The sequence below is a fragment of the Melanostigma gelatinosum genome (genome assembly GCF_949748355.1).
Source record: "Melanostigma gelatinosum genome assembly, chromosome: 7".
NCBI classification, from domain to species: domain Eukaryota; kingdom Metazoa; phylum Chordata; class Actinopteri; order Perciformes; family Zoarcidae; genus Melanostigma; species Melanostigma gelatinosum.
In genome coordinates, this window is record NC_136640.1 from 20217037 (window position 1) to 20243939 (window position 26903).

The 26903-nt window shown below is 41.2% G+C and overlaps 1 protein-coding gene across 1 annotated transcript in view; it reads left to right on the plus strand.

Moving 5' to 3' along the window:
- nectin1b (nectin cell adhesion molecule 1b) overlaps positions 1-26903 on the plus strand; it is a gene marked incomplete at its 3' end in the record, with an annotated part of 156131 nt that overhangs the window by 86032 nt on the left and 43196 nt on the right. The window lies entirely within an intron of this gene.

Genomic DNA, 26903 nt, shown 5'->3' on the forward strand with positions numbered 1-26903 from the left:
AACTGCATTTGTTTGCACCTCTGGGTTGGCTTCAATTGTCAGCACCAGAGGTTGCGGCTAAACTACAGTAGCCACTGCACATGATATCGTTTCGTCACATGATCAAATAGAGATTTGATATTGGACAACATCAACATACATTCTGTGTTACCTAGTGATCATCATTGCTGTCTGTATATGACAAAACAAACACCAAAGAAAGGAGCCCTTTCTGCCCTCATCACGTTGTTGGGCTACAATTATGCTGACAGCTGCAGAGTGGAGAACATATTTAAAGTTTGACAGCAGCAACATGATTGGCTGATGAACGTCACCAAATCTGGTTGGTTTAACTAAATAAATAAAACGCCCATAATCAGCTGATTGAGAAGAAGACAGGAATGTGTGTGAGAGCGCGAGAGAGAGAATTGGGAATAAATGAAGCATTAAGACAGTCTTCCTAATTGGATTTACGCTGAGCTTCATTTTTGAGACAAGTGGTCTCAAAGTTAATGTACTGTAGATCTGTTAAAAGATAATATATATTGGGTTTTTTCAGGAATAAGATCAAAGATAATGTGCCCCAAGGTGTCTTGTTAATTAACAAGATTAAGAGCCAGTCATGTTAGTGGCTCTGTATTGAGGCACAGCTGTATTCATATGAACTTTCTCACTAATGTCAGTTCATTTTGGACGCTTTGCTGTATTCCCCGTGCACTAACTTATTATTTACTAGTCTAGCAGGACACATCATCGTCCTTTCACTTGGAGAGTGTAATGCCAGCTCCTCCATATGTCCACATAAAACTGTAGCATCATGATAATGATCAGGAAAGAGCCTGCTTACTTGAGCTGCAGATATTTTCTCCCCCCTCACTTGTGGTATTTCCATTGGTCATCTGAACAAAGATGTCCTGAAACGTTCTGCATCTTTGACAGTTTTGTTGTTCACGTCTTCTCCGATTTTATCTGAGGCGAACGAGTGGTGTGACTACAGTTGACACATGTTTGACTTGGAGCGCAATCCGAAACGCGTTTGGAAAGAATATCACTGCCATGACCAAACCAGTGGAATGAACTGAGGGAATTCAGGCTGAGATCTGTTCTCACGTCCCCTTTAAACTGCTCTCAACAATGAGCTGTTTTTTTAGGTGCTCTCCATCCATTTAGGCCTTTTATCAATGCCTGTGTGTGTGCTTTACTGTGAATACAGCTGTGCACACCTGAGCCTGCTCAGAAAAAATGAATGAAATTACACACACACTTTTAGTTGCTAGCATAATCCTCTCTCTTTTTTTGCTGACCCTGTATCGGCCTTGTGGAGGATCTATACGACTCTGATGGTCATGTATTTTCACAGGAGAGCATGATGCATATGGAAATTCATACAATGTGAATGGACCTACCAGAGGGCTTGTTTAGCAATATCATCCCGCTCCCTCCTCCTCCACCTCCCCCTCCGCCTCCTCCACCTCCTCCTCCTCCTTCGAATCTAGAGACACTGCTGGGGCTTAAGGGTGGTAAAAATATCATATCACAATATTTTTCAAGCAGGATTGCAATCCACAATCTTATCACGGCTCTTTTTCATGTTGGTCTTTAAGACTATTTTGCAAGTGACAGAAAAGCACAACCAAACTAGTTTCCTGATAAAGAAATATACCCCCACAAAGTAACAAAACACCCCACCAATCTCAAATTAAAGTTTCTTTGAATATTTACTCTTCGAAGTCCACCATTCGTCTCATCGGCATTAATTCCATTCACCGCACAGCACTTATTGAAAAAGAAAACATGTCACTTTTAAAGCTTATCTCTCCCGTTACCCCTTTATATCCTTCCTCCAAAACAGTGGTGAAGAACACCAGGAGCAAATTCCAGGAGTTAAGTTTTCATTCAACAAAATGATGACTGATTAATTTGGTATGCAGTTAACACACCAAATTAATCAGAGGACACAAGGTCAAATTGCCTCCTAAGTTACCATATGACCAGTTTCTGAATAACAATGGAGCAATTAAAAGGCTGGGTTTTTTTTCAAAAAAGGAGTCTGTCAAAACCTGAAACCGAATATTAAAGAACACGGAATCCTTCGGTTTGTAACCTGTTTGTAACCTGTACGGACAACATTATCTGTAGCCTAAATGTCTGGGGGTGTTCTATCAATACTCCTCACTCCTCCACGACTTTTAATCGTTCACAATTTAATAGTCATATCACACGCCTCCACTGAGACTTAACCCAGGTCCCAGGAGTGTTTACCCTCTGTGGTCTCCACGGTGCACCTTCCCTTGGAGCTTAACATAAGAGTACAGGAAGCTTTTAAACCACCACCAGACTTGAAACAAAAACTGAATCAAAGGCTGGTAAAAAAAAAAAAAGATCTTCAGTGTTTGAATGAATATCCAGTGGGCATTAACTTTTAATACGCATTACTCTCTCTCTCTGTGTTTGGGTTGTAGCCAGTAACCAACTGCACTATCACAATGACTGACCCGGTACAAACCTGAAAGAAATTACTGATTTTCAAAACTATACACAGCTTCACATCAACAAAACCACCATCAACAAAACCACCATGTTTATTTCTGTATTTAGTGTAAGCCAGTTTTTTTTTATGGATCTGCAACAGTAGGCAGGCACGTGCACAGACATTTTGGGGGGCAGGTGCTCAAGCAAAAAAAAGGGCACCCATCGCCAAAATTATACATGAAATTAAAATAATGATAAATAAATAAATAACACAGTCGGATATTTTCAACGTATATATTTATTTTTGTTAACGCAACCAATACTAACTCAAATTATCAAATTGAATAAATAAATGAATAATAGGCAAAAACAAGGCCAGACAAAAACAAAGACAAAAGTATGATTGTATCATGACTCCCTCATTTGTTTTAATAGTTGATGGCCTGATCCAAGATAAAAGAGAGCTGCTACCCTGAGCTGCTTGCTGCTTTTCCCTGTCCTTCTGTTTTTGTAGTCTCTCTTTTCTTGGCATTATGCTGCAATTTTTTTTAAATGACATAAATCAATGTTGTGCATAATAATCAAGACATTACATATCTCTCTAAAGCTGACAACACAGTACACACCCATGTTTTTACTGTTTTCTGACAGTTGAAGCATAAGCAGCATTACACTAATAATAGCCTATAGCCTACCACAATACCTCACCAGACTGTCATGTAGCTCAACTTAAGACCTACCTTTCTTTTTAATAATTAAAATAATTAATGTCTGCCTGCCTCTCTCCCCTCTCTCTTCATTAAACATGACAAACGTCAGTAAACAACTGGGCAAGGCTTTTAAATCATGGATTTCGTGAGGGTTTTTTTTGTTTGTTTTTTAGCAAACTTCGGACCAGTTGCGACGTAATGTTTTCAGCGGCGCTAATTGTTGTTGTTAATTTATCACCAAACAACGTCGGGGTATTGCACTGTCATTACCTGTCTGTCTGATGCTCCGGGTCAGAGAAGAAGTTGGCTTCAGCCGTTTAGCCTGACGCTCAGCACTGCACGCGCAGTAGGCAGTAAGTGAAGGAGGAGGAGGGAGGGGCGCGTGGGAGGCTTGTGGGCGCCGCGGTGCATGTCGGGGCGAAATTCTCACAAGAACTCAAATAAATGCCCCGTCAGATATCGAAACACATTTGGGGGGAATTGACGACAGAAAAAGTAATTTTTATTTTATTATATTTATAAAAAATTGGGCAACAGCAGAAAGGGCACTTTTCTCATCCAGGGCAAAAGGGCAGGTGCTTGAGCACCACTAGGGGTCTATCTGTGCACGTGCCTGACAGTAGGGATATGCAATGCATCATTGTTTCCAATGAAAATCGCCCTAAACATACAAGCTCTTCATCACAAATCATTTTGGACGTGTAAGATGGAAAGTTCTAGCCAAACAGTGATCGGCACATAATCTTTGTATTTCAAAACCTTTCTCCGATCGTGGCTAAGTGGAGAGCAGGGCCGTCCTTCAATCAGAGGATCGGCGGCTCGATCCCCAGCTCCGGCTCCGCTAGTCGCATGTCGATGTGTCCTTGAGCGAGACACTTAACCCAAAAATTGCTCCCGTAGCTGCGCCTACGGTGTATGAATGTGATAGAGTCTGAATTGTAAGTTGCTTTGGATAAAAGCGTCCGCTAAATGACTGTAATGATTATAGAATAAAGGCAATGCATATAAAGAGTCAGCTAACATAAACATAGATCAATTAACTGGTTTGAATCTGTCGGAACCAAGCACATCCTGAAGTCCTTAAAAGAGTGAAAACAGTCATAAAGCACAGATCTAAGACTCAGACTCCATTGATAATCTACAAACTGGAAGGCGGTTGCTAATGGAAACAAACCACAAATGCTTTGTTGATGTTGTATATCAGCTCGTCCTGGCGCTCTGTTATTTATACCATTGTATACCATTTTAATTATTCATTTAAATATGAAACAATCATGCAGTGAAGTAGTTACACGTTTTCCAATTTGTTTTCCATTGTGCCGAATATTTTCTGACATTGTTCGCTGCAGGTTTGCCTTTGGTTTCCACAATAACCCGATCGATTGGGCATGCAGTTTATACCCCACTGACAGACAGAACAAGCCAATTCTATTTCCAGAAAATGCGGAATTATAATGAATTGGCAATTATTTGGATTAACCCAGGATCAATCTGCTGAAATTATTATTGCCTATTATTTTGTAAATGAGACGGCTCATAAACAAACTGCTCGGATCCCATGAATAATTGTGTTGGCATCTTGAGGGATGCCTGCAGTGGCTGCTGTAGACGCACACACACACACACACACACACACACACACACACATTCACACACACCCACCAGCTCTGCTTTCACGCCCTCCCATTTTCAGAGGCAGTCATGGCATGAGCAGCTATCCAGCTGCGCATTAGCGTTCTCCAATTAAACTCAGCCATCCCAGAGCAGAACGAAAGGCCTAAACCCTCTGGTGAGAAAAGTGCTGACAACCCTCATCTACAAAGTCCTGCTGGGAATACTCTGTCCCTGTGACCATTTACCCAGCGTCAAAGAAGTTGTGTGTATATATGTGTGTGAAAGTGGGTTTAAGAGGGGCAGAGAGGGAGTTAGTGTGCATACCCTTCATCCCTTTGTTGATCGATGCTTTTTTTCTGCACTGTGACCTCAGACACACAGTAACTCGTGAATTACAGTATTGCCGCACATTTTCGATGCCAGAGAGGACGCGCGTGAAGGAATCCGTGGTATTTCCGGAGCATATTTGGCGCTACATGGCTGCTGAGGATTGTTTGTCGAAGGCAAATTCCTGTCTTGTCGTTGGCTAAAATTAAAATCTCTTTGAATATTAATTCCTGAAGGAGCGGGATGATAAAACAGATTGTGACTGACAGTCTCACATGGAAACAAGGCGTGGCTGCAGGAACAGAAAGAGGGATTTCAAGGACATGATTTGAACCTTCTGAATTGTGTGATGCTAATGCATACAATCACATTATACATCACTTGCATAGTCGTAATATATCAGATACAAATAGTTTCTTTTTTATATTTTTGCCACCATTTGTTGTGCAATTTCAGTGCATGGTTTAAATATATCTTCCTTATTCCCTGTGGTGATGTATGTAATTATCCTTATCATATACATTTACATGTATTTATTGATTTAATTTGACTTCACTTAAATATTAATTGTGGTGAAATAGGAAGTCATACCTCAAAGATAGACATGTGGGTTGCAGTGTGACGCAGATTGGAAAGATGATCTTGAGGAATAACATATCGACATGCTCTTCATCACCAGAACACAGAGCAGGTTCATTTTGTTTTTTATTTGAGAATTTTATAAATGAACAAAAACACTTTTTTCCTTCAACAGAAGGACCCAATTAGGTGTCTCCGTCGTCTGTATCGACGTGTTTCTAGATAGAAATGCTGTCCTCAGGCTAAACCCACATCTTAGTGTCCTTGGTGATCATCATGCATGAATCCGCAGCTCCAACTGGGAGAAAAGAAATAATGCATCACAGAGTGAATCAAATCTTGCTCAGCATCGTTATGTCAGATGCAATTAAAATGTCCCTGACCCCCAGACATTAAAGGAATACTTAACCTCCAAAATTACCATTTGTACATCAATTACTCACCCAGTGTTACCTTGAAATCAAAAAACAGACTAACGTCTTGATGGATTGAAGCCCATTTAACAGCAAAACTATATCAAAATATCCGTTTACAAACTCTCACAAAACTCGCGTAGTATAATCCAAATCTCGTTCATCCAGTCGTATGCTTGGTACTTCCCAAACACCAGCATCTTTGCTGAAACATTTCTTTCTAAAACGCTTTCGCATTAACACCGTTCGCTCGGGCGTGCGAGTGTGAGATCATTCCCTTCAATTCATCAAGAATTTTCTCCATTTTTGGATTCTCTGTTCTGCGAGAAAAGCTTTTCTTTACGAGTTCGAGATAACAGGAAATGAGTTATTGATATGCAAATGATTATTTTGGGGGTGAAGTATTCCTTAAAGCTCGCCATGAAATGAACCTCTTAAGAATCCCTGAATGAGAGCTCTCACGTCCCCGTTCACAAGATCCAGCGCCTGACAAATGGGACAAATGGGATAAATTAAGAATCCGCCGTCTCCCATCCCCACACTCTCTTCCCCGACTATTGACTCTCACAGCTTTATCAGTGTACATTAGCGTCAGTGCCATTCTACATTTAGAGCAACAGTGCCAGAGGAGGCAGCCCATCAGCACATACAGGCATGTCTGTCATCGTGCAGAGCCAATGACTCTTTGTCAGAAGCAATCCTCATCAGCAGAGCCACCAGGACGAGGCGGTGCTGGCCAGTCGTTACAGCCTCGAAACTGTCCTCAACTCAAAACAAATGAAGCTCGAGGGTAGTATATAAACTAATACGGTGAAACTGCACAGTCTAAATGCGCCCGCCTTATTGGTCCAATTCATCGAAAAGTCTCCCAAACTGAGATGGCAGAGAATTGAATTGAGCTTAACGCCCAAATCAAATTGGACATTAGGGAGAAATATTCGACAGGGGGAGATGAATCAAAAACCATTGAGTAAAACAAAAGAATTTAAATGATATTCTTAATTTCAGATGTAGGAACAAACTGGACACATCCACGTTATATCTCTTCTCAGTTGAATGTTTGGTATTCTTTGTCATAATGCGCCACACAAGGCTGTGTGCCCTTCACACAAAGGTGTCTCAACTTTCATGTTTGCAAAATTCAGTTGGCCACCTCTGACTGCCAGCGTTTCACACTGCAGGCTATACCCAGCCAAAGAAATGTGAGCGGTGCTCATTAGAATTTAAATGTGATTAGTTGTTGAAAGAGCAGAAGTTTTTAGAATGGATCACCCCCCTTGCAGTTTGAAATGAAACAGGCATACAGAGATGTGGATTCAGTCGAGAAGAGGTAGCAGTGGAATCTGATTATACGCCAGGAGGGACACACACAGGTAGCTACAGCAGAGGCTGACTTAACCACTCAATTATCTTTGGGCACCAGAGGTCACCAGAGAATATTTAATTGAGTCCAAAGTTCTACGTCTTACACCGCTTCCTGTCTCGAGGAATCTGTAGCTGTGGACTTCTGGGCTTTAACCTCCCAATCTCTGGTCTTTGAAGGTTCAGCATTACTACTAAGAAAAATAAATCTCCTAATCGGCTACAAATGCACATGCGGAGCCAGCCATTGATTCGATTACGCCACTATATTTGCAACTCCATCCTTGAAGAGCTGATCCATGCAAAAATGCAAACAAACTATCTGATCCTCACAACACAGCCACTCGGGACTAATTCCCCTGAAGTCTCATGGCCGGTTGCCATGACGAGTTGCAACCAATTAGTTGCCTCGGGAGGATTGTCTTCCTCCAGCGGCAGGTTTCAATACCCAAACCTGAGGTCGGTCACAGAGCCCTCATCAGCAGAGCTGATATTGCTTTGTGCTGTGAGTGTGTCTGTGGTATTTAATGCTCCATTTGAGTGAGTAGGCCTGGGCTGGATCTACTTTAGATGTTGGAAAGATGGATTTCTTCATAAAAACATCATAGAATTTCTATTTTTTTTAAATATTTTGATCAAATATCTTCAGATTAGTTTCGCAGCCTGTTCTCACTCCAAAGGTGTCAAATACCGATGCTTGCAGTGGCCCGCAGTGTTGACCACAGAGAGGTGGTGGATGGGTCAAACAAACATAGGACTTTAACTCGGGGGGCCAGTGTTCGTGGCCCATGTGAAGCTGAAAGTTCAGTGATCACTGACAATGGTATGTTATGTAAGGCTATGCGACTGAGTGACATGACAGTGGTTTTGTTGCCCGAACCGCCAACGTTCCACTACGGAACCCAGCTGATATAACGTTGATTGTTGCCGTGTCACTACCATTACAACGTCAGCTTATGTCCAAGCAGAAAATATGACGCGTTGGGATGAGATCACGTTGGTCCTGGTAAAAAATAAACCACTGTTCAAAAAAATTTTTAAAACTCACGACAGAAACATCTGGCGGGCCAAATCTAACCTTATGGAGTCTGTAATGTGTGGCAGGCTAGTTCACCTCAGCACTTTGTTGATAGAAAGCAGGTCACAGTCAACCCTGGACAACATGTTGTCATTGTGAGCAGACTGTAGCAACAGATAACAGATACAAATAATACGATTTTGACTTTTCCCCTTAAGTTGTAGCTGTGAATGCGGCCATATCACGGGGCATCACACAGTGCTATCACAGAAAGAGCTAACCTTTTGAATTCTGCCATTACCTTTGAGCAATGTATGATTTCTCAACCTCACCAGCAGCTGCTGCTGAACTTCATCACACATGTTGCCTGAGTTGTGCTACTGTATCATTGCTTTGAAGAGGAGAAGTCATCTTAGAAAATAAGAATAATTACCAGGCACACATTATTGCCAAAGTAAATTCATGTTTTCTGGTTGATGTGCCATGAGATTTTAACATATTGTTGAGCTTTAATTTGCTAATCAAAGTTGGAAATGTATTAGCATAATGTAATGCTCGTTATGACTGATGCCATGTTTATTTATGTCTGTCTCACCCTGAAGATGAAATCACTCGGGCCCTTTTTTCTAAAGAGCTTTGTCATCTTGTTTTGCTGAGAAGTTGGCAGAAGCTGTTGCCTTCAGAGGCATTTCTGATTACTTTCACTACTTGTTGATCTTATTCATTCGTTAGAATTGGCATATTGTGGTGTTTGCTTTGCTCTCTGAACTCAATCATCAAAATACTTTTAATGCTGTTGTGCTTTGCCATGACATGAACATTTTTACACAATCAGGATGCTTACGGTTTGAATTTGTTGCCATAAAGTCGACTCATTTAAATCTGTGAGTAGTTTATCCAACACTTTCTTGCAAGACTTGTTTTCCACCACTTTTATTGTTTACATCTGTGGAATGACATATGTATGAAATTGAACAGCTCAACAGTAGAACAAACAGTCATCTCTCTAGAGGAAATCCAGTTGCCAGAAAGAGTGTGCATTGTACATTAAATCATGACATTTGAACCAAAAATACTGAGCAATATGTTTCATATCAGCCTTCCAGAAATCATGCTTGCAGAAATGCACAATGCCACGTGGTAAGTGTTAGTGGGGTTAAGATTAGATGTAAATATGATTTGTGTTAAAATAATAACCTAACAATGAAACTGTAAGAAGGTAAATGTCATAAATAAATAGCAACCGCCCTTAGTGGACTTTCTCATGTTACGTAAGAAGTGTAAAGTCAACGTTTACTTTTGGTTCTATGAGGGACACGACGTACACATCCGTGGTTTGCAGCAACGTCCAGTGCCAACATGTTTTCCTGGTGAATGGGCTGCTGTAGAAACAATGTTTGGAAACATCTTACGTGGTCCCTTACACATCCGTCTCGGGGCCCTGATGGGCTAACTCAGGACAAAAAGCGAGGGACTTCCTGCCATGAAGCGTCTTGTCAAAAGGAAACGTGATACGCATGTGTTTATTCAACAGGTTTCTTTTCTTCCAATGAATTGCCTTGCGCGGAAAAAGCTTCCTGTTTGAGGAGAAGGCATTCAGCGACGGCAAGACTGATTGCTTCATGAGTATCTCGGCATTGTGTGGCACTCGACAAGAAAATACATGAGAACACAAAGCTCCACTTTAAACCTCCAATTAAACAGCACCGCCTCAAAGCTTAACACGCATTCAGGGGATCTGGCTGTTTTCGTTTTGTCTTGTAACAAATATCATTTTGATTTGATTTTGACGAAAATATTCCTCAGCTCATACCCTCACTGTCAAGATGTCTTTCTATTTGGGGCCTTCAGTTATTCAAAAAAAGCTGAGTGCTGTTTTTACCATTTCAATGACGGAAGAAAACATCCTTCAACTCTGAGTGGCCCTGAGGCCTCAAACTGCGGCACTTCGTGTGCTCATTTTTTTTTCATGTCAGAATCACAGTTGAATGATGACCAAGGCGACCACTCACGGAGAGCTGTCGTCAGAGGACATCTCTCTAAACACAGCGTTGTATCTGGAGGGCCGGGCGCTGTTACACATGGTGGGCTATTGTGCATCATCACAGTGATACGATGAAACACAAGCAAATGAGATCTAAGTAAAAATCTGTTTTGGTTAAAAAATGATTGCTCCCATCCGTCAAACTATTCCTTTAAACCTATTTATTTATTCCATCTCCGATATGTTCAAGGTGCCACTCAATATACAGTATATTAGATGAACAGGAGTGAAGCGGTCTGCATTGCACCTCCCAGTAAATAGAGAAAAAGATTTGAGTTCAATAAACTTTCTTTATCCCCACAGGCACAAAAACAACAAACCTACAGTATACAAAGCTGCATCAGCTGTACACACCATCCACCGGATACTGATCCATAAAAGATATACCCTCCAGTGCAGCAATAAGCACAGTGTTGTTTGGATGTGAAGAAATATAGTTCAGTAACATTTATTGTTGTTAAATGGAGTTTCAGCACTTGGGAGTGATGTTCTATTATAATACATGAAGCAAAGTTTGTTTTTTAGTGCTGCGGTTAAATGCTAGATCTGATAAATTGCTGCTGTATTATATGTTGGAGTGCAGAAATACAAGAGAAGTGGTATTGGTTTTCTGCCTTTATATTGGACGACACATTTCAACTGGAGTACTGGAGTTGTCACAGTGGAAGTGCTATTTCTGTGTGCGCTTCTGCTTTGAAGAACCTTTGAAGTTCTAAAAGTTAGTTGCGCAATTAAAAAGCAGATTTCCATCCTTATTAACAACTTTTTTTCTCAAGGGGATTGATGTTGGCATTATTTTGACAGCAAATTACATTTTTTAAGACCTTCCAGGTATACCACAGACGGGCCTGGAACCGTTGACCCCTGACATTCCTGCTGTTTTGACTGATCATCGCCGGTCATGATTGACAGAAGTCAAACCAATCCTCCGACCTGCATACTTAGCCTTGTTCTTCTAAATACTGCCCAAGCTTTCAACTGGCTTAAAGGCTAAACAATTTAACCAAGCAGCTTCACTTCAGTAACCAGAAGCTCAATTAACAAGAGTAAAGAGCGGACAAACAACAGAATGATTTACCAGGACGAGTAACATGACAGCAGCTCCGTAGCGGCTGCAGAATAGGTTTTAGTAATATTCTGAAGAAAATCAGGTCAAATATAATCAACTTTGAGACCATGAACACCAACAGTTATGTATGCATTATTGTGTGCCAGTTTTATTCTCTTAAACCCGAGCACAAGGAAAATACATCTAAGATAACATACCAGAATGAATAATAAATAGCTCCTCAACCACAAGGCTTATGTGCATATACTGTGGTCACCTTTGAAGGGTAGAAAGTTAAGGCTTATGGATCTATTATCAGTAAACATACGGCTATGCCATGCCTGAGTAAATGGAGATGCAGTCAAGGAAAAAATAAGAATTCCTCCCTTCTACATAATCTAAATGTTAAAGGCAATATCACCATTATATATATATATATATATATATATATATATATATATATCCAAGAACCAATTGATCATGATGCAGCTGAATATATTATCCTACTCTTTACTGCAACTGTGACTGTCAATTTGATGAAGACGCACTAAAATACCCCATTTACAATAGATTTTAAACTATACTCTCTGTGTTTTGGTCCTGGTTATGTGTATTGCCATATTGTCATGTTACAAATAACATAGTAAATCTCACAAATACATCACATAATAATAAACACAATGAATAGTGTTCATATATGACAGAAGAGTATTTACTAAAGCCTGGCTGACGTGCTTTAATTAATATAAAAATCACCCCGCTTTATTCAGTTTATGAAATAATGACACCACAAGCGACAGTGACGGCTCATGAAGAGAGCTGCAGGGCAGGCTGGAAATACCTGCAGGGCTCACAAAGAAGAGCTCCACAAGACAGATGAATGAGGAAGAAAACAACTGGATGAAAGGAAGTAAGAGAGGGGAACAAAGAACGAGCATTCACACACACATACTCATGTTAGATATGATGTCAAGGGCAAATTTCCTGATTCAATCCGGTAGGTGGTTTTTTTGAATACACTGCTCCAGTTTTTGGTTTTCAAATGAACTCTGGTCTTGGCATCCTCTCAGGAAAGTGACATCAGTCTCATAAGTGGCTCTTGTGACCGAGCTGTGAATGTGATCATTGGGAATGAACAGATCACCGTAAATTGGGGTGGAAAAAAAGGGTGAATTTCAAAGTGGCAGACGATGTCATGATATAATGGCAAGAAGGCGCTATTAAAGAAAGAGACGTTCATGTTTTCTATTTTTTAATTTCTAATTGAATGTGTTTTCTGCTGATGACCAGAAGCAGTCATTTTCCACCAAGCAAAAATGTGATTTTGTTGAAAATGAATTAACAATATTTACAAAGCCTAATTAAGAAAAGGTGAGAACAAGAACTGAATGCGGCTGAATCAACACCTCTGACAGTCTCTCGAGAACATTCAACTTATTGACCTTCATATGCTGAAGCGGTATGCAATCATATTGTATCATATGCAGCATTTTGTACATTTGCTCATGATATTGTGTCCACCCTCACTAATGATATGCTGTTGTTAATCTGAATGACAAAGATTTACACCATAGCAGATGTGCCCATTAGATGACGACGGCTCTCGGAATGTTTCTGAGCAACTGTATTGTAGAGGAGCTTGATATGATTTTGCGCATCTCGTAATCAAGTGGCCGTTCATCCATCAGGTGATGTCTTTCATGCGTGTGTGGTTGAGCTGCAGTTCGTGTGGTAGCAGTCCTTTCCTGTCATCTATTTTCAGGCCAGAATGAATCAGCCTCTCCTCCCTTTTTTGTTCATTTTGACACCCGACAAAACTCATCGCCTCTAAGGGAATTGGAGGAGAGGGTCTTGTTTTGTTCTGGCAGTTCTTTCAGGAATGGCCATCAATCAGGTGATCTATTGTGTTAGCGAGGGACCTTTCTCTATTGAATTCATCACTTGCTGCAAAAAGCAGATGCTACAAAGGTATTGAAAGTTTGCAGGGTACATTATGAGCTGACGTGAGAGAGCCACGGTGAAGGACGAGGGGCAGTGCTTCATAATGATTTCACTGCAAGTTTATATGTCAGGGCGATGTGACCGCATTGGACGGTGGCTCGGCTTTGACAGACTTTGTATTACATTGATATTCTCTCATGATTATCCTCAGCCGACCATGTTCTGGTACAGTGATTCCCACAAAACAAAAGGAGCAGCTCATATCATTTAGAAGTTTCCAATTACTGAATATATGATGAAGCCCCACAAACCTGAACTTTTTTTTACAATTGTCTATTCAAAAAAAAACAACCCCCGCACAGTAATCTTTTTGATTGCAGCTGTTTAATCAGCCCGTCATTTACGTTTGTTTCATGACAGATTGTTTAAAAATTAGCAATCTTTTCCAAGCAGCAACCAAATGTTGAAAGATTTGGTAGAATGTCAGCAGGCTGGAATGAAAGAGAGAAAACAAAGAGTTGGTTTGGATTTGTAGATTTGGCCTGACGCTCCGGCTGATCGATGAGAGGCTCCGTGGTGAGCTATCGTGAACACATTTACTTCTTGTTTCAAAGAGTGCAGAGTAACTGGGGATGGAGTACTTTATAAGTCTTAATTTGCTGGTATTGTCAGTCAATGCCTGTGTTCTGGAGGCTGGAAGTGCCCAGACGAAGGACAAACAAAGTGTAGGCTCTGTTTAGAGAGCCACGGATGGAAGGGAACCAGAAACAAATCAAGTATCCTGGTAAAAGTCTGACTGTGTGCAGCATTTCTGCGGATGAGGAGTTTGGGAACAATGCGTGTTTGTTTTGGTTTAAGAGAGACATATGAGATTTATTCTGACGAATCTCGAGGTTAGTGATTCCCAACACCATATGTCAAAGCTTGCTTTGCAGCATTTCTCATCATTTCCAGCAGTATTTCAGGACCCAGCAGAACTAACGCTACCTTTTCAGACACTCATGCAGAAATGTTTATCTCAAACTTGCAAATGCCCACAGCAACAGCAACAGCAACTACATTTCTATTTATTATGGTTCCAAACACAGAGAATGAACTTCGTGAACTACTTTCCTCTGAACTCAACCTTCTACCTTTTCATTTGTCTTTGAGCAGCTGGTGCAACTATATGCACAATTTTGCTTTAAGAGTGGCTTATTGTCATGTTTGCAGATTTAATAGAAGTAACACAAGGTTTTCATTTGCAAGTATGCCTTTCAAATATACGTTTCACTCGCATGTGTCCCTTGGGGTGCCAGTGATAAACACTCCAAATAGCACTTTACAGAATATATTGTCTTGTTGTGTGAATTAATCATCTTTCTCACATGAAGCTATTGATTTTTTGCTCTGCATTTTTCTTTCAGATATATCTGATTTATCAACCACATGCTTTTCTCTTTCTCAGGTCTTTTTATTAAAATTCCATTCGGCTTCTCCGCCTCATGGTTTTCACTCTGCACTGTAATTATCCCTGGCCCTCATCATGACGGCGGTCTGTGACTCCGGTGCCGGGTGCATGTTAGGCTGACATTCAAATTTGGTTCAGGTTCAGTCTTTCTCAAAAACTAGCCTTCAATTGTAGTTGTGTGAAAGTTTAAAAAAAATTGTATGTCGTATTGTATGAAATTGTATGACCAACATGGCTCCCACACAGTGCTGTGGAACAGTTTTGTCAGCTGTGTGGTGGAGTTGTAATAACATGCTTACTACAAATGTCTCCATTGACTCATGCCAGGCAAACATTGGAACCCAGCGGTAATTATTCATTTAACTGGACAAGGTTTGATTTGAATAGTTGTACCCTGGGTCACATGGTCAACTGCATTCAAAGAACAATAGTAGCAGAGAATGGTGCTTGTACCTGCAGAGTGATCACTGCGACACCATATTGCTGCAACCCCTTTGATGTGACTTTACGATCACACAGTAAATTGCAAATATTTAAATATATAGTCACCTCCTACTGTATTTCCTTTTGGAAGCTGTCACAGACACAGTCATAACCAAACTATGTGAAATAAATTACTGAAACATGATTAGACTTCTCAGGTTTCTCTTGAAGGTCCAAACATGATATGTCATGCATTTCTTTGCAATCTGTAAAATGCTGCAAACAATAACTTTTAAGTATCAAACTAAATCTTTCAACCCCGCTACTCAACAGAATGTTGATAGTAGGTGATTCTGCAGAACCCTGCATACATTCAAGGTTTTTGCAACACTTAAAGTAATAGTTTAACATTTTTGGACAGAAGGATGTTACTATCTTTTTACATTGTTGATCACCAATACAAGGAGACATCGTCAATCTGTAATTATGACGAGATCAAAGGAGGAAGTCAGATGATGTGGTGAAAGAATGACAAAGTCCATAAAGGGTGACGGTTGATGGTGTTGAATGGGTCATACAAACACAGGACATTCAATGCTGTTTGATTCCCGTACTTTTGTTAAATAACTTGTGTACTTATATGAACCCAAACTGTGATCTTTTCCTAAATTGAACCAAGTCATTTTGTTGCCTACACCTAAAGTTGTTTTGTTTCATTGCACAACGTTCAATTTCACGTTCACGTTCACAACGTGGTTGGTGTAGTTTGGCCTGTCCGAGGCATTAGATGGTAGACATAACCATTGATAACGGCCATTCAATCGGCTGACAACTTCAAAATGCGTGTCTCAAGTCAGTTGTTGGTTAGCTTACCTTAGCACAAAGAATAGAAACAGAGGGAAACTGCTCGGACGGGATAATTCCCATTAATAATGTGTGTCTCGTTGCTGAATCTCATGTGACATTACGGCTTGAAAAGAAATATGCTTTGAGGCCCAATTGACAGGAGTCCACAATGACAATCAGCTGCTTGCTTGGCTGACCTGAGCTCAATTTGGTCTTCCCCTTTCTATTGACTAAATTCAGATTTTCTATTTTCTTCAGCGACTGCCAAGATGTCAATGAAGGATAAAATTGAACCTTTCAAGCATTTTTTTTTCAGAGACACTACTTCCACGCTTTTCTATAATCGGGGAAAAATACTTGACGGACTAAAAAGAAGAAGATTTGTGGCCACCATTATAATGCCCTATACTCTTTGAATCCAGAGTGAGATGAAGGGAAATGTTCTCCTTTGACTTGTGAGATAAAGAGTTCGTCACTCCCAATGGCCCTGAGAGACTCTGCAGAGATGATTAGGTTCATGTGCCACTCAATTATCTGTTCCCCTAAAGCATTCTCTTTGAGGGTGCAATTATACAGGATGGCTGTGAATGAGAATGTTGGACATTGTGATGTGGGGTTGGCCACTGGTGGAGATTTATAGTTGGTCGGCTTAATAGATCACACATGTCTTGGCAGTGTTGGTATTTTCATTCACTAGACAAGAGTCATATTCTTTATGGGGGAAAAAAAATGGGGGGAAAAAGAGGGAACAGCATGCAGAGGGAGGGAATGACGTTTCCCTTTCCCATCTGTTTAATTAATTTGCCATGAAAAGTGCTCCCGATGCTTTTTATGAACTTTCAGTGTTTTTCTGCCACTTTGCCGTGATTCGATGCCACCGACCAAAAGCAAGTCGCACACTGTTGTTTTTTCGGTTGAAATATGATCATGATGGTGTCGTTAGGGCCGGACTCCTGGGTCTTTGTGGAGAGGTTTAACTGTACGCTGCCTGCCTCGCCAGATCAGGTTTCTACCGTTCCCCCACTGAATCTCCCTCAGGCCCAGCTGCCTGGCAAAACAGTCACGATTAAATGTGAGACACGAGCCATGCTGCCAAGAGAAAGCTGGAGGAGGATGACCACAGTTAGGAATTTCTTCGCTCTTTGTCATACACACAGAGAAAAATGAAAGCAGATGTAGAAGCAAGGAGGGAGAGGGGAGAGGAAGGGAGACAGGCAATCATCAAAGACAAGAGGTCTCCCAGGCAATAGATACTGTAGGAATAAATCTAAAGCAATATTTGTAGTAGAGAGAACAGTTAGCCAAGTGGGGTTTTAATTCTGCAAACAAAAATATCATTGGGCATAGCAGAAGAACCACAGTTTTTTTCTGGCTAACATGCTAAGATAAATGAAAGCTCCACGAATAACATAATTATATGGGAAGAAGAAGAACATATCTTTTATATTTTAGCAATGAATGACATGACTGTGTGAGGAGACTGTGTCTTGCATTAGGATCCCACAGAGGATAATCTGTCAATGTTGCAGCACTTTGGAACTTTTTTGCATCTCATTGCATTTGCAGCTCATTGCTTTTGTTTTACTCTCTCACAAATCCCATTCCCAGCACCAGGTACACCTCCTTCCCAGCAGACTGTTAGCATTCTAAGCTAGTTGGTGAAGAAAATTCAAATATGTTGATATTTATTCATGCAGACTTAATCAGGCAGTGAACAACAACTCCCCCTCCCCCTGCCCTCTCCTCTCTCAAGACCATTATGCTGTACCTCTATACCTGAAAGAGAGCTCAGGCCAGGTAATATTATCCTCTTGCTAGTTGCTACGTCCTGAAAAGAATAAACCTCAGCTGCTTCTTCAAACTGTGCACACTAAAATACAGCAGTGTTCTAACTTAGCCAGTCCATTCCAAAACAATCAATGCAGATGTCTTCAATACATGTAAATAAAAAGAGGTAATTCATATTTAATTCACTCTCTTTAGCTCCTCCCACTGTGGTTAAGGTCAAAAGATTGTATGTTTCCTACCCCCAGAGCTGTCTCTGATATATGTATAGGTCTTAATTAAGAAACAGCTGCGCTAACTAACACCTGCAGGAGCCTGGAGGGTGCAGTTGAGGGTCATTAGGGAATATTGGTCTCACCTGGTTGGGCTTCCTTACTGTTTAAGCCTGTGTCAGTCAGCCACTCTCTTTCTCCACCCCCCCCCCCACCCCCCCCCATGTCTTTTACTGTTTGTCTGGTTTCATTTGGTCTCCTTTTCTGCACCGACAACTGGAAATGCAGCCACACAGGGATCACTACTTACACTACAGTCACTATATCCTCTCCTATATCCACTATAGTCAATATTTCCTTTACTTGAGAGGCAACTATCACATGAAAGCACTCTTGGAGAAGTTTGCTCTAGCTTTGTCCCAATTAGCATAAATCAGCTGCAGCTGTGTTGGCTCATTCACTGTGTGTAAACATGCAGAGACAGAAAACAGTTCATTTGATAAGCGGTATGAAGTTAAATCTAAAGGGATGCGCCGGGTTGATCACTTTTATCCCAAACTAACAATGGGAGCAGGGTAGTTGGAATGTTGAATGAAAGGTGTGAGAAGTTATGTAGGAGCAACACTCCTCCATCTTTAATCTGTATGATGGGCAATGTAGAACGTAAGACTCCATAATGTTCACCTTTTAAGGTTCTCTATACATGTGCTTTATGTATTCAGAGCATTAATATAGCAGCAAACAACTATTTGCTATTAACTATTTGTCGGTGCGTACGTGTAGCGCCCATTCTCAAGGGTCCATTTACTTAAACACTGTGACAGCTGTCATTGTTTACACCGTTAGCGACGTTAGCACCGACAGCTGCGAGCCACCAGCTCAGCCGTCACCATGTTGAGAGCCGTGTTGAGGCAATAGAAATGCTCTGAATTTCGAATTTAGCACCTTTAATGCAATTATTTTCAGCCTCTATATTAACAAAAGTCTCATTACCCAAGAAGTTGATATAGGAAGAAAAATAGGTAGAATTTATGCGACCATCTTTAGACTCCAATAATTAACTGCAGAGCTGCTGGAATATTACATTTTGTTGATTTTAATTACAGATGATTTAATCCCTGTTAAAACATTCCAGGTATGAACTCAAACTTTGTTCTGATGTTGAAATAAAATGCTTGTTTTGCTATCCGGTGCTTCCTTTTTGTCGCTGTTATCAAGGGACGGTGGAAGAGAACGACTGAGAGGGGAGAGGATTGTGAGAAAGACAAAGAGAGCGAACGAGAGCACACGCTGTGTGTCTGATTGAGGTGTTTGATCCAGGTCACGCTGCGGTCTAATCATTGGAGCTGTGGCTAGCCACAGTCGGTGGGGTGTTTTATAAAAGAGAGATGGTTGTGCGGGCCTTCTCTCTTGGACCTAATTCAATTGAAAAATAAATGAGTTCTGTTGGTAATTTGGAGATAACCTGTGCAGTGGCCGAGCTTAAAGGGAGATAAGAACCGACACAGGAATGAAGACAAGAAAAACGAGGCCATTTTTCAGCCTGCCTTTGCTAAATTCAACTTTTCCCAGTCCTCCTCAAACTTTAATTAAAACACACACTTGCATGCACATTGCGCACACAGGTTCACACAGTCGTGCACATGCAGTCGCACATCCGCCAGATAATCCAACAAGAGCAATCAAGTGGTTTGAAAGAGGTCAGTAGACAGTGAGCGGTGAGCCTAACTGGAACATACTGAAGCTTCTCTATCGGTCCCTCTGTTAAGATTAATCAGCGAGGTACACTCTGAAAGTCAATGGTCCTTTGAGTCGTAAAACATTGTTGTTGTAGTGGGAATTTTTAAAGGGTCAGTTCACCCGAAACACAAAAAAACATCTCATTTACTGCTACTGGCATCTTTTCTAGAAGATAATGTTGGTTTCATTTGTGCAGGAATCTTTTGGGGATTACTGCTACTAACCCAATACAATGGATGTGAATAGAAGCTTTCAATGGTTTACAACCAAGTTAATTAATAAAAAAACAGTCCACTGTGATGTCACTGGAGTAATCAGATCATTGTTTTGAGAAAGACACAAGTTTTTTTAAATGTAATTAATTTTTTAAATTATTTTAGCTGGAAAAAAAGTGTAATTTACCAAGACATAGTAACTGCATGGCTAATCATAAAAGTGGTGTCTATTTGTGAAGATTATCTTGCTGAAGATAATGTGTGTATATCATAAACTTGTGTTTGCAAACTTGTGAAACAGCTCATCGCCTTCAGCACTGTGTTTAGCGGGAGAGACCCATCCTTGTGAATAGGGTTAACTCAAGTGATTATCCCAATGTTGTTTGACTGTACTTCATTACCAAACTGAGATAAGAGGACATGGAGGGGAGGCTGGACATAATTAACAGAAATAACCCATTCGTGGTGAGTTTTAAGCTCAATGCAAGTACTGTACTGTTGCTACATTGGCTGTTTTTGAGAGGAAAACGCAGACTCCAAAAATACTGTCGTGGTCAAATTGGCACAAATGATAAGAGGCAACAATACGCAGTCAGACCCCTTGAGAAAATATGTTTTTGTCATTTGATTGAGCTAAAGTCTTTTCAAATGTCTAACACTGACTAACATTAATTGTCAACTATTCACATCAACAAGATCAACAAGCCAAACCACAGCGATTGCAAATACCACACACTCACATATAACAGCAGCCAGTCGGCCATGAGTAACGCCTCATGGCTGTTTTGTGTGGCGCTACGTGATTCTGAGTGGTTTGAAATTGTTTTGATGTAATAGAGGCATTGTTGCATCTCAGCCCTGCTTCCACCAGGTCAATACGACATACACTATCTTCCTGTTAAACCTGGTGAAAAGGCAATCAAGGAATCCATAGTAAAATTGAGAGAAAAAACTCAATTTCACAAAGCAAATACTCATCTAGACTGAATGGATCATCTGTGCAGCTTGTGTTCGAAACAAGTTGCCCACTGGGGGTCTCGCTCTCCTTGAAATTACACTGTTGCCGCTCCACTGAAACTGAACAAAGAAACATGTGGTTGTAAATGGCGCTGCGAACCTCCACATGGTAGCATTTTGTGGACGAGACCATTTAGTGACTTGTCTCCAGAGCAGCTCACCCCTTGATTCCCACACGATTTAACAGCCAAAGACCGACTTTGCACTTTGTGTTTATCATCTTCTCTCACTGTAGCGTGGTGGTTGGTGGCAACGCTGCAATCAAATGCAATGTCCGGGCATAACAAGCTGTGAGACGCGTACAAGCCAGCGCACAGAGCAGGGCTCTTCACTCCGTGTCAGCTTTGGGTTCAGCCTTTGGCTTCAGTCTCTGAGGTGTTTCATTGCATTTACGTTTTCAAGTTGGACTCACCATTGTTTGCAGCTGTCACGCACTGTGGCCATTGTTGTGACTTGAAACACGCCATGAATTTAGATTCCAGACAGTCACGATACATAACGGCAACATCTCACATGACACATTTTTCAATCTGCCCAAGCAGTAGGAAAGAAAAAGAAAAAAAGACTGTTTTTCCATGAAATGAAATGCGAAGCTGTGCTGTGAGGGATCATCTTCATTCAGTCTTGATGGACTTAACTGGACTGTGTCGCTGCTGTCAAGGTAGGGTTAAGGTTAGCTGTATTTGCTTTGGATTCTGGGAAGCGCTGTGGGTGTGTTTGCTTGGCTCTCGGAGAATAATAAAGAATGTTTTTGCTGAGCCGTCGTAACATTTTTTTCGTCCCTTTCTTTTTCTTTGGCCACAACTGAGTGGTTTCCAAAAGTAACAAACTGAGCCCAAAGAAGGCAAGTGTGTAAATGTTTAAACCTGGTGGTGTTTCAGTGTCCCGTACAACCGAAGAGATTATTTTTTAACTCTGTATGTGCATGTTTGGGCCTATTTTTTTGTACTGGTATCAAAACAAGGACAAAGATGTAGAAAAAAAACCCAGCATTCTTTCTTCGACTGCACTGATTTTGCTTCCAGGGACTTGCACAGCTTTAATTTCTTTGGAGGGTCATTTTTCTCTCTCCTTCTTCCCCCCCGTGCACTTTCCCCTCACAGATTTCCCTCCACAGATAATTTCCAGTGACTGAGGCAGAGTCTTGAGATTCCCTGCCAGTATTTAGTGGTGGAAGTAAGTAGCTTCAGCAGCTCGATGAAATGCCTTTGAAACTCCGGTGTCTGTCTGAGCATCGTGTGCTCGGAGCGGCGCTGCACTCGGCCGGGGTGAGGGGGTGATGGTATGCGTGCAGAATCACAATAGTCACCCCTGTTACGTGGTCTGAAGCAGATCTGAGTTCTTCTATGTGAGGGAGACTAGACTTCAGAGGGCAGGTCAGGTATGTATTCGCCCACCGCTCTTGAAAAATCCGTCTTGTCACTGGAAAATACTCATAGCATACCAGTGCATAATGTAAATCAGAGTGAAGTAGAAGAAATATCCTTCAACACTCGATGTCGTGGACTCATCTTTCTTTCAAATACCATTTCAATTCCAGTGTGACTACACAGGCTTAAATCCTCCGTTGAGATTGCTCAAGCATTTCTTTGGCTGACCTTCATGGCAGAAATCTCAAATAGCTCTCCTCCACATTGACTGTGATAGCCTTACAATTGCGGTTTGGGGTGGTGGGTCGTATGTCCCGGCGGTCATTCTATGCTGGGTCAGCACAGTCCTAAATGACTCGAACCCACTCTGCTCGAGCCTTGTGTTCCTTTTTCTCAAATCAGAAAAACAGATTTCAGCTTTGTGTGAGGATTCGATTTTTTGAGACAATAACAGCTCGGCGACACATATATACTTGCGGTGGAGGTGGGGGTTGTTGAGATCCAGAGAATCCCCCGTGTGAATTTTAAGGGGTTTATTTCCACCTGAGACATTCCGTATGCACCCATACTGTGTTATTCTCTTTTCCTATCTAGTCTGTGGGAGCAAGGAACACAGGTCGAAAGCATTCCATCCACCCAATTGCTCCCTCCACCGTGAGTGCCGCATCATGTTTTTCACTGAAGTGTTTGCCTGAAACCTCAAGCACTGTGGAAACAATCAATTGTGGAGTTTTTCTAGCAACCTGGCTTTCCATAAACCGCAGTGAACTGCACATTAGTGCCAGTGTGTGGTATCTGCATTCCAGTCGAGCAGCAGGGAGTGTGCCTACCAGTGGAATTGTTGTGGCTCACTTACAGCTGTTATAGTCACTGCATTTTAATTGCTTTTTTTTCCATGTACAGGTCTGTATGAAATTAAACAGGAGGTTTCTACTTTTTCAGCAGGCGATGTTTTCCGAGCATTTATTCTGATAAGTGCACAGTTTATGAGCATGAAGACGTCTCCCCTGCAAATGCAAACAGGATACTCCAACATGTGGGGTCATCTACCAGCCTGGTGGGAGTCAGGAACATGTTGATTTTATTGGTGGACAACACATTTTGAGATGTTCTTACCTTAGAGCAGTGGTTCTCAAACTGTGGGGCGCGGTGGTATTACAGGCGCAGGGGGAAATGCAGAATTTTTGTATTTCCAAAAATATTTTTTTTTAATTTTTTTTAATAAGTAATAAATAAATACATGGCGAAATGCCTGTGCTTTCGTGTAAATGTTTACGTTATGCCGTTAACAGGTTACGCTTGCGCATGCGTGACGGCCATGATCCTTGGCGACTCACATGTGTGGCTTAGTGTTCCAAATGAAGAGACATTTGGCAGGCGGGAACAGAAAAGGAACCGCAAGCGATGCATCCGAGACGAACAGCAAGCAGCCAAGAAGAACGTATGATGACGCCTCTCTTGCTCTGGGTTTCACAGTGAACGCGGTAGGAGATGAGGAGAGACCAGTCTGTGTTTTATGTGCATGAACATTTTTCTTCCTCCAAAGTGGGGCGCGACAGAAAAGGTTTGAGAACCACTGCCTTAGAGCATCGGTCGTCTGATTCTGTATTTTTGTCCTGTAATCGATTTGTAGTTTGGAATCACAACAAAGTGACTGACATAATGGTTCATTTTAGTCAGATGTTAATTGTAAAATCCTGTGTCATTGTCGTTGAATTATTTTTTCAGTGCCATGAAGCTGTCACATCCTGTCCAATTCCATTTTAGAATGGCAAATACATTTATTTATCTTTTATTTTATTTTGTTTTCATCCATTACTGTTCACATGCGAATGGGAGAATCTACACATTATTTATTTGCATTCACGACATTCTATTTACTATTTCGGTTTGCGGCCCAAACCACACAGATCTACATGGTACCAGGATCGTGGACGACATTGACATGCCATCGTAGTCGGACTCTGGGTCACTTTTCTTGTTCAATGGCTGACCAAGCAGCAGTTAAACCACCAACCTACATATGATTACTCGAGCCACTACAACTGTTAACTTTACTGAATATGCTAGTGCACCATGTCCTCTGAGAGACTTCCTGCACCATCCTTGAATCTAAATTGAAATGAGCTTCTGAAGAGACAACAGATCATTTTAATATAAATTCATATATATTGATATATAAATGGGGTGAAGTAAGGGTTATTCCTTTAAAACATAATTAATATGTTAGATAGCAGCCGGCCATCAGTGAATCATTTCACTTGTGCAGTTTCCAGAGCCATTATTCGTTTTTGTGAAGATGCTATTTTTATTCTTAAATTGGAGACGAGACACAGCCGTTCAGAAAAACATGATTGGTTCACAGTTACATATGCTTTACTTTTATGCATTCATGGCCAAAGATTTTCATATGTTGTTAAAGATGTTCTACCTTCCAAACCGAACTTGGAAAAGCATCAGCGGACAGGTCTTGCCATGTTGGAGGACATGTTTGTTTACTTTTGTCTCTGCTCCAAACTGATGGGGACAGACGAGATGGTTATCTCTGAGATGGTCATCTCTTGAGTCTTTTTTCTAAGGAGCTTTGTCTGTTTTCTCTTACTTTCCTAAAAAGTCGGAAAAGACCATGTCCCTAGGACATGTTTTGTTGTTGCTTTGTATTTATCAGTCCAAGGGTTATTATGGATGCCATTTAGTGACCTGTTTTTTGAGTGTTGGACCATCTTTTGGGTTGCTTTCTCTGGAGGTGCTAATGGTGCATTACATATGGCGTACACAGCACTGCAGATGGAATTGCACAGATAATAATAACAGCAGTTAACAGCTTTAAGATGACGACATGAAAGTCGTATTGACATAAAATTATAGCAGACTGTAATGAAAATTAATCTCACCTTTGGCGACATTCATTATCCGCGCTAAGTAGTTATGTGATGAATCTAAAAATACCAACCGCAGCAGAGACGTTCTCCGGCTGCTAACCGGCTGCTGCTTCACATCGGGAGAAAATTGGGGTTCAATATTTTGCCTTAGGGCACTTCAACATGTAGCGAGGAGGCCAGGGATCGAACCTCCGACCCTCTGATTGGTGGACGACCGCTCCATCTCGTGAGCCTCATCAATCACAACATTTAGGTGATTTTGTAATTAAGATTTGGAGAACGATTGCTGCGTTGATGACAACAACCCTGTGACCCATGTTATAAAGAGTTCCAGCTGAATTAAAGTATTCTTTCACCAAATGTTATTAGAATATCATTTTCAGTCTGATTCATTGTTTGACAGCCAGATAGAATATACTGAACATCCTACTGTACCTCAGATTTTCACGGTGTAACAACCTCTTCCAACTATATGTATGTATATATATATATATATATATATATATATATATATATATATATTTTATTGTGTCATAGCTTATTTTATAATTATATTATAAGAAAAAAAGCTGAGACCAATCTTCCTCAAGCTGTGATTTACAGGCAGTCTCAGTTTTCAACGGTGTTATGGGTTCCTTCGGTTAGCTGATGTGTCAACCAGTCATGTTAAAGCAGGCTTTGGTTGAATGCAGGTAAACAGTGTGTTTGGCGAGCAAAACAGGCGGAAGGCTTTGGCCATAATGCTTTGTCCGGACCCACCGGCTATTGTCTGATGCCGATTTCACTTTTTATAGGTTCAAAATGAACTTGTAAACTGGCTCCGTGTGAAACAAGCCGCACGTGAACGGCTTCCCTCGACGATACATACCGATAACCGATGGTTTCTGAGATAGGTTGGGTAAATCAAAAAGCTCTGTAAAAAAAGCATCAAACAAAAGCACACAATAACGTATAAAAGGTAAACAAGCAGCTGATGCAGGATACCTTGGGACAAAGACTGTGGAGGAGAAATATATTCGTAGTCCAAATGTCAGACAGGGGAGAGGCGCTTTGCAAATTAATATTGAAGAGTGGTTTCTTATGCTGCGGGTGTGCATGCAGAAAACAATGGTAATTTTCCCAGAGAGCACACAAGCGGTCCAGTCCAGGAATATAAATATATATTGTGTTTCAGATCTAGCACTCAACCACACAAAGGTTATTTCTACATTTGAGTGTGTACGCTCCTCGAGATGATACTTGCTTAGCAGCGGGGGCAGCAGAAGGGGGCCGGCCAGGATGGGATCTGCCGACTCGCCAGCCCCCGAGTGTTGCTAAATTGAAAAGCTGCCCTCGAACACATCCAGACTGACTGGGTCCGTTACTCTGTCAGCTTTTAACCAGGCAAAGGAAATTACAGCCGTGACCTCGTGGCACTTGCCGGGTAGAGACACTGAGAAGTAATTTTGCTTACACG